This window comes from Dromaius novaehollandiae, chromosome 1 (genome assembly GCF_036370855.1).
Source record: "Dromaius novaehollandiae isolate bDroNov1 chromosome 1, bDroNov1.hap1, whole genome shotgun sequence".
Lineage (NCBI taxonomy): Eukaryota > Metazoa > Chordata > Aves > Casuariiformes > Dromaiidae > Dromaius > Dromaius novaehollandiae.
In genome coordinates, this window is record NC_088098.1 from 122,442,815 (window position 1) to 122,452,080 (window position 9,266).

The 9,266-nt window shown below is 44.4% G+C and overlaps 1 long non-coding RNA gene across 2 annotated transcripts; it reads left to right on the forward strand.

The window, feature by feature from the left end:
- The first annotated feature begins 22 nt into the window (after nt 1-22).
- LOC112981954 (uncharacterized) lies at nt 23-6,951 on the forward strand. 2 transcript variants are annotated; one of them, XR_010385035.1, is made up of 3 exons: nt 81-234; nt 2,279-2,398; nt 5,613-6,951. It is a non-coding gene; the product is annotated as an uncharacterized LOC112981954 (long non-coding RNA). The 2 variants fall into 2 exon arrangements; XR_003258862.2 differs by having other exon boundaries at nt 23-2,398.
- Nucleotides 6,952-9,266: the final 2,315 nt, after the last annotated feature.

Consider the following 9,266-nt stretch of genomic DNA (forward strand, 5'->3'; position numbering starts at 1 on the left):
TCCCCCCCCGCCCCGCCCCGCCGTCCCCCCTCCGCGCACGCCCCGCCCTCCCTCCGCCTCTTCCCCCCGCCCACCGCCGAAAGCCGAGACGGGCCCATTGACGTCACTTTGACGCCAGAGCGACGCGCGCCCAGGCGCGAGGCTGAAGGAGAGCGAGACACCGGGCCGTTGCCAAGGAACGGGCTGCGCTGACGCGCGCGCTGATGGAGCCGTCGCCCGGGAGACGGAGGGACGGTGACGTCAGGGCAGAGGGAGGGAGGAGGCACCAGGGTCCCCTGCACCCCCCCCCGCCCGAAGTGGGGGGCGCGGCTCTCCGGGGTCACGTGATGCGTCTCGTATGGCGGCGGGTCGCCCCCTGCCGGCGCGCGCGCCGTCCGCCTTAACCGCCGGGGCCGCCGGCCGTTAACCCCCGTGTGGCCGCCATGCCGCACCGCGGGGCGCCTTTCCCCAGTCCCAACGCACAGCTCGGCATGCGGCCGCCCACGGCAGCGCCCGTGCGGGGCCAGGGAGCCGCCTCGCCCTCGCAGGGGCTCCCGCTGCCCCTGGTTGCTGCGGAGGATGGAGGGGCTGCTGCTCACGGCCAGGGACTGGGGGCAGCAGCCCGGCTGTGGGGCTCAGATGCAAAGGGAAGTGATAGTAGAGCAGAAGAGTCTATATGCACACAGCCCTATGCTTCTGTGTTTCGCACCTGCGATGCGATTCTCTCCGGGCAGTCCGGAAGGGAGGCTTGGGGAGATCGCCCACCTGCACACAGAGGCTGGAGCAGGCTGGTTGGTATCCAACCTCACCGTCCTAGAAGGGCCCTGGAGGTTCATCTCAAGGCCCCCTGTCAAATGTAAAGTGGGAGACGCACTAGGATCAAGCATTTAGGGGTTCAGAGTTGACACAGCAAGTGGCCGAGATGTTTGTAAATTTGGTCTCAAATTCCAGGTTAGCCTTGAAAATACATCTTGAATGCAGTCACCCAGGCTGGCACATCTGTTATTCAACTTAATCCTCTCTATTAGAGTCATCCTAGACTTCCTGTCTGACAAGTAATTACCCAGTCAGCGGATGGGCTCCCGACCATTTCAGGAGGCTGAACACCTAACCTGGCAAGTCTGTCAAACACTGGCCAGTTACCCTCACCTTCCCTCCAGAGGAACCATGCTACCCCAGACAAATTGGATTTGCCAGGCTCCTTGAAATAAGCTGATGCCTTGGGTGGAAGATCTACAGCTCTGTGTTTCATGCTGAAGGTCTCAAGCAACTGAGACAATTGTTTAACCGGTGGCTGATAGTCTCCTTAGGGTCCATGAATGACTTCTCTAAAGGGCTCAAGAGGGACTCCTCATATAAGGAAAGCAAGCTGATCATCAGTCAGTGTAAATTTACTCTACAAAGACATCTGTGATGAGAAAAATGTAGTGGCCTATATAAATCAAATTACGTGATATGTGAGCTCTGTGTCATCAATGCATTTGAGAGCGATCCATCAAGATGTCCCAGGGAAGCAAACAAGACTTTCTCTGCTTCTCTTAACTAATGAATTATATTGCTTTTGCTACCCTCAGTAGCTTGGGTGCTGGCCCTTTGGAAGGTCGGTTACGTTGCAGGCTCTTTCTCCTAGAAGCAGTAGATAGGGAAATACCACCTGAAGCCTCAGGCCTGAAATTAAACTCCCAAGCACTATTTAGCTTGTCGAGTGTATACAATTCATGCAGGCATGGTACACTGTCCCCATGCTCTTTTATGGTGACCGGGCAGACTGGAAATTTGCAGGCCTTGAAATGCTGGTGGGAAGGAGGCTGGAGATCTTGTGGCACAGGGAGTCTCTTACATGGAGGCACTGGTATGACCTAGGTCATGGGACTGCTATGCCATCCTCTGTAAGGGGGGTAATATTATATGGCAAATGCAGGCTATTGCAACTGTAACATTCAATTAGTGCTTACACAGTGCTTTGAGTAACACACATGAAAAGCTGACATTATTATTATTGTTATTATTAAGCTAACAGTCTGTTCTCCACAGAGCTCATGAAGAGAAGGTGACGCACAAACAGCATATACAGTAGCAACTGCATGTGAACATTGCCCCAGGAGTTATAAAGAAAAAGATTACCTTAGTAATGGTTCCTTTGCTGCAGTGGGATTTTCCTCCCCTTAATTATAGCTGCTGTTTTCATTTGAAATTGATTAAGTGTTTTAGGATGGCAAACAGAACTGATCTTTTCAAAAAGAATGCTTGAGACAAACAGCCCCAGCCAGAAAAGTAACATTTTTATTTCTTTTTAAAGGATTCATGATTTCTTTCTTCCAAAATGGGAAGCAGTGGGCTGGATTTGGTGCTGTCTTAAATCCTGATTTTTCCATCTAAGGAGAGGCTGATACCTGTGCCATGGGACTGCCTGGAGAACGTAAGACCTCACCAGAGGGGTACATTGAGGAGAATCCACCATCCTGAATTTAATTAACTTCATAAGTCTGTGGAGTGTGCTTGTACAGAGAGTAGGGTACATACAGCTTTTGCAGTGGGGGAAGAAGCATGTAGTTTTTAAGACTTACAATGTTATTGTATTATTTATTCAGAGTTAAATTAAAGACATCCTCCTGCATCTATAACTCATAGCAACCTTTTGGTGTTTCTCTTCCATTTCCATACATATGGGTCACAACAGTTTCCAGCACTGCTACTCAGAAGTAGCTATTGCCTGGTTTTGGTATTGCCATAATTATATCATTTTTCTACCGCTTTTACTGTGAATTGATACTGTCAAGACATTACAACCTTCTTACATGATCCCATTTTACCACCATACAGTTGCTAATGCTGGGAAAGTTTATTCTTTGCAATTTCTGCTTTAACTCTTTTGCTGCCCTCTGGTGTTTTGGATATACTGAAAGAGAAATCACCTGTGAGAAACATCCATGGTCAGGAGAGGTATAATTACAGAGCCGGTTTGTACATAATGAGGGTAGACAAGCAAAGAAAGTGAAGAGGCACAGTGTCTTCACAAGGATTTTCTTTCGGGTTCTCTAGGAAGGGGGAAAACCAGGGAGGACACAACTGCTAAGTTTTTCTATTGCAGAAGTCCTGCACTGCCTCACCAAGGGTGTCATGATCTATGGGTGGGAATGAGCATAAAGAATGCTTCCTTCAGGAACTCATCTTTCTGATATTTCCAGCAATTCAATCTTTAGTTATTTCACTCAGCATTTTCTATCAGTTTCAAAACAAACTAACAACAATAGCAACTTTCTTCACTTGGAGAAGAAACAAAACCCAGAAAATGGAAGTATTTCTTTATACCTATTTCACCTTCTACAGCTAACATCAGATTGGTTTAGTATTGTAAGATTGCTGGAACACTGCTTGCAGTATAGCTTGTCTTTTCCCCCTTTTTTTGCAGAAAACACCACTGTGATTATTTTGAAAATCAGATTTGTTGGGCTACTTTTAGTGTCCTCTCATTTACACAATGTAATTGAGTAAAACCTTGCTGAAGTCAATAGAGTTGCTCCCAGTAAAACCAAGTCTGAATCTGGCCTAGAAAAACATAAAATGGAGGGTATATTGTGTTCCAAAAAGTGTAGTTACATTTAAAGCAAAGAAGATGAGATAATCAAGTACAATATGGGTAAGCTCATTTTAAAGGCAAAAGTAGGATCTTAAAAAAAATGGGGCATAAGTATTTCTAATACGACTTCAAAGTGTCTTTGAATTTGAACTGTAAAAAATCAGGGCTGCCACCACATTTTTTGCAAAAATATTCCTGACTTTTAAAGCTTATGTCTCCTTACTGATGCATCACAATGGTATCCAGAAATATATTTCAGACCACTGGAATGCCTTTGGTCACAGTATTGCATCAGAATTACATAATTATCATCACAACAATGATCTTTTGTCATTATTGTTTATGATATCTCATAATTAATAAGGCAATGACATTTCACTCACATAATACATTGAGCTTGTCTTGCAGAATAACAGTAGCTAGGGGTCCTCTTCTGCATTCATCCTTATTTAGGGCTATAAAATATCTTTTTAAAGGGTCACCACCAGGTATATTAAGGTTCTTTCCTTTCCTAAATATAATATGCTACAAAATCTACCATTAATGCTAAGGCTTTAACTGTGTTTGTTTGTGTTAAGGGAAGTATAAACACAGAACAAGCAAGATAGTCTATGCCCTTGAGAGCTTCTTTCTTTTATTGTAATCATTTCCTTTCTGTGTTTGTCACTTTAATAGTGTTCCACTGTTTTGGAGCATGTGAACCTGACTTACAGCTGTCTATGAACACATTAAAAGATTATGTAAAAAGAGAAATAGGCAAGGTTATTTCCATTGTCCAGTAAAGTAAAATGCAGAAGCTAAACAATCAACATTGAGTAGTTACTTTTAACTTTGGGGTTTTTTTCGGGTGTTCGGGCTTAATGATCAAAGATAGGATTGGTACTAAAGGTTAATATACACCTGTAACCTAACAGTACCACCTTAAATCTAGCTGAAAGTCATTTTATGGTTTGTGGACTGATTTTCATTTTTCCGCAATTTCTTTTGATTTCAATGGAAGCTACACTTGCTCAACAGCTCTGAAAATCCAACTACATATCTTGCAAGATAAAGTATGTAGTCTATCAAAGGCTTTGATTAAAGAGGACTCCAAAAGCCTGTGGGGCTGTGTACATCTCCATTCAATTATATTGTTACTGTTTGCATCAAGATTAGCCAGATGGGCTCCTTCTCGGAGCAGAACTCTGCGATGTTCAGAAGTGTATAGGCAAGTTCTTGGAAATAGCCCTTTGCCACCAAGAGCACATGATCTTCATAGACAAAACATATAACAGATAAGGAGAAGACATAATACCCCCACTTATTATACCTATTTTACTACTGGGAAGGGAAGAGGACTGCAAGATGAAGTGTCTTGCACATGGTCATGTGGCAGATCTGTGGCAAATTCATTTCTGTGTCCTGAGCCCAGGCAAAGTGCTTTAACTACAAAACCATCCTTCACTCTGCAATTGAGTTGATTAATGTTAATCAAGAGCTAGTGTAAATAAAGCTATATACATACTGGGGTTTGTATGATTTATACAATAGGCAGCTCTTATATGCCATTGTTCACATCAGGCTGGACTTTCTGTGAGATTAGCACTTGCAGTTTAATGTTAGCCCCCCAATTCCAGCTGGAATGTGGACAGACAGGCCAGTCAAATATAGTCAGCTAGCTGGCTGGGGCTCCCAAGGCTTTGCGATTGTTTGCCAGCAGTTTCTGTTGAGAGTTTGTATTGCTTCTTAGTGTTCCCTGAAAGATCCTACAAGCAATAGTAGTTCATTTATGGTTTTGTTATTTTGGGATTTTTAGGCCACATCTGACAGAGAAGTTTAGCCGTGTAAGTTCTGTCAGAAGCTGCCAGCTTCAAAGCAAAAAATAAGCAGTAAATAAATAGACATCAGAGCAGACAGAAGAGCAGAGATGGGAGGAAGACATGTCCACAGATCTATTTAACAGAGGGCTTCCTTCCTTTGAAATTATCCTTCCCCCTTCTCTGGCCCAACATCTTCCCTGCTAAATGCCTGTGATGTATGCATACCTTCAATTTGAATCTATCTTTTCTCCCAGGGCTGCAGACAGAGGCTGAGAAGGAGACAGGGGGTCCATGTCTGAAGATGCTAGGAATCAGGGGAGCTGGAAACAGCAGGCGGTAGGAAGCAGCAGAGAAGTAGTGTTGGAAATTGCCTGCATGGTGAGGGAAGGAAATCCCTTGACACATCTGCAAGAAGACTGGCTCTGTGAAAAAGCCTTGCTAGGGCAGGGAAGAGCTACAGAGGCTGCCATACGTGGGCCCAGAGCTGTGCAACAGGAGTCTGGAGGCTTTGTCTCCCCATCCTCCACCGAGGTGGCTTCACAGCCCCAGGACACCCCTGACCTGAAGCATGGCTCTCGATGGGAACTTCATATTCAAACTCTGAATAAGGATGTGAAGATGACATGGAAGGCCAGATCCACTTGTGCCCGCTTCTCCTTGCCTTGCCCAGGATCTTTTCTCTTTGGGATCCCTACAAACTGGTAAGGGCAATTCTGCAGCCCTATTAGAAGTGGTGGGATACCAGCACCCATTCAAGAAATTTGGGAATCCTTCTATGGGCAGTCCAGAGGACTGAAGGGAATCTGACGGTTGCACTTGGCTTTACAGCTGCTAGGGTTTCCATGAGGTTTTCCCACTTGGGCAAGGTCTGACAGTTTTTCCCAAGCCAGTGCAGATACCCTTATTCGGGCCAGATGTCTGCCCCCTATGCTTGGTTAGAGGGACAATCTGTGAGGGTAGGAAGGTAATTCAGCCTCATTTGTTTTGGCCTGACCTTCAGCAGGTTGCTACTGCTTTTTACAGAAGCAGCATGGGATGCAGAGGTGCCCTTGTGGTGCAGCTGTGGGTGATGTGGACACGTGCCCAAAAGGAAGTAGACTGAGACAATGGAATTCATTGCACATGTATGTTGTTTATAGCCACCGATGTTTGCTGATCACTATGCTGGAAACAGTGACCCAAATGTGACAGATTTTACATCCCTTTGCTCAAGCCTCTACTCCACTCCCCTTGTTTCTGTGTGATTCACGCAGATACATACACATCCTTCCCCAGAGACAAAATGAATAAGGGCCCCCCCTCACCTTTTTTCCTTATTAATGCATTTGCGTCTGTGATCTGTCATGTTTTCACTGCAGTTTGAAATGGAAAGGCTATTGCTTTCCTGATGTCCCAAGTAATTGCTTAATCTGCTTGTGCCTGTCTGTACCTCTGGCAGGCAGGGAGTATGCGCTGACTTTTTTGAAGAGGGTATTAACAGCATTTGTCTACTGCATACCAAACAAAAATCAGGAGCTTCTCCCTTCCCCCCTCCCTGTCTTGTCTTTGCTCACTCTGAAAGAAAACAGAAACAAAATAAAAGTCATATTTGCAGCATGGTGCCTGTGGTACAGTTATTCCACAGGGAAAACTTGATATATCCACCTATTGTCTGAGCCACTAATAAGAGACCTTAGTGAATGAGCAAGTTACGAAAACAGGTATCCTTCCTTAGAGATTAATGTGAAATTTGCGTCTGATATTTCCTGCCATACAGCACAGATTGTTTGTGCTGATGGACAAGTGAGAAATATGGCTTTTCAGAGGGGGGAAGGACTGTTGCAACACACCTTTATTGTCCTCCCCTGGAAGAGCATATTAAATTTATTTTCCATCCATCCCTGTAAATACATTTCCTATAATTGCTACTATGTCAGATGCACTAATCCGTCCCCTCCTATGTCAAATGCATTGTTGTAACCCCCCCTCCGATGTCAGGAAAACTGTAATCCTCTTCTTACATTACATAGGAGCTGCATCTCTGACATTTTCGATTGCATTCACCCAAAGTTAGAGCAGGGACAGAGAACAAAACACTGATTTCTAGACCACAAATGTAATGAGTTCTCCAGGGTTTTGAGTGTGCACATGGCACATGGGTGTTTAAAGATAAATGAGAAATGTAAGGTCAAATGCATTTTACACTCTCAGGAGCTGTCTTTCTCCATCCACAGACCAGTTGAAGATTACTGTTGCTGCAGAACATAAGAAGCTCAGCAGAATTTGTGCATGGCATTGAATCGTGCATCATACATTCTTACATACTGCTCCTGCATGTAGGCTGTGATGAAGGGGAAGTCAATAAATAACATTTTAGAGAACACAGGGTTAGCAAAAATCTTGCTTTGTAAGCCCCAACTGATTAAATGACTCCTATGAAGGAGTGGGGGAGGTGGTTTGGCTTGCAGTTTGTGAGTGGGACACCAAGACAATCTATTTTCAAGTATGTATGCATGTGTTACGCTTCAGTCCCAGGGGCTGAGCAAGAGCCTATGAACAATAGCACAAACAAGGCAAATTTCTTACGTGCAACTGTTGGCACGAGCTGACCCCAAGTTTCCAGGGAAGCGAAGAATACAGGGCATATGGCATCTAAATATATGCAATCATGGATGACAAGAAACACGGAAGAACTTTTTGGATAGAGCTGTTTGTTAACATCCTGAAAATATCTTTCACAAGATAGATACTGACAAGACTATTCAAAAACAGATGGTTCTCCAGTGATTGTTTCAAAAAAGCTTTAACTTTGGGGTGGAGTAAGCAGTTTGTGCTACTGGAGAAGATTGCTTGTGACTTCTGAAATAGGAAACCAGATGTTTGTACTTCAATTAGACCTACCCCTCTTCTCATACAACTGATATAACTGGTGAACACACAGCTTTGTCCTTATATTTAGCAGGATGTATTGCCTTCAGAAAGTCTCCATGTTACATATTTTAGATGGGTTTTGGGTTGGCTCACACTCTGTTTTCTTTGTGCTGATAGTCGTCACCTGTCAGAAGATCAGTAACACAGCTTTTATTTCCCTGCTCAATTTTTGCTTTTCCATTTGGCAGATACTTCCTCAATCTTGTACTGCATACCTGGAAAAAAACCTTTACAATTATGTCTGCAACTACCAATGATGGTGGCTAAGATAGACTGGTGTCTACCTCTTAAGAGATGCCTTTTAAGAAAGTAATTTGTGTTCAGGTGTCCTTGGAAGCTATTTTCTCTATTAGCATGTTATTTTTTGACACTCTCTAGCTTCTGCGAGTATAGCAAGATCATATTCTACAAGGTATTATTTTAAAGAATAACATTGCTGGATGCATAAAATGTGGAGGGTCAGATGAGCAAGAGACCTCATTACACAGCAATTCGCACAGCAATTAGAGGTGAGAAAGTCAGGAGCTGAACACATCTGAAACTGCTGGCCACTTAGATGCTTGTGCAGGAGCCGAGGTCTGTGGTATGGATTCTTCCAGCCAGCGTGATCCTACTTTGGTAAGTCATTCATGTCAGCAGGGCTTTTTGAGCCGAAAGCCTGTATGTTCTGTCTTTCATAATGGCTGGAGGAAGAGTGTGATGGATATTGATTTGCTCTGGGTTCCAGTGCAGAACCTCCTCCGGTGGGCCTGTGTGTGAGTGTACATGTGCATTACCCTGTAGCTGCAGATGGCACCTCCCATTGGCAGTAATGATCTGAGACTGAGAGAACCAGCGCTAATAGGGTGTATAGTCTGGAAGGCCTCCAGAGACACCATCTTGCTTCACTGCCTGTCAATAAAAACCAATCTGAGGGCCAAACCTGTTCATAGTCTGATTGTTAATGACAACTAGAGATAGTAGATAAGAAAGTCAAGACATTTTCCAGTGCATTCCTT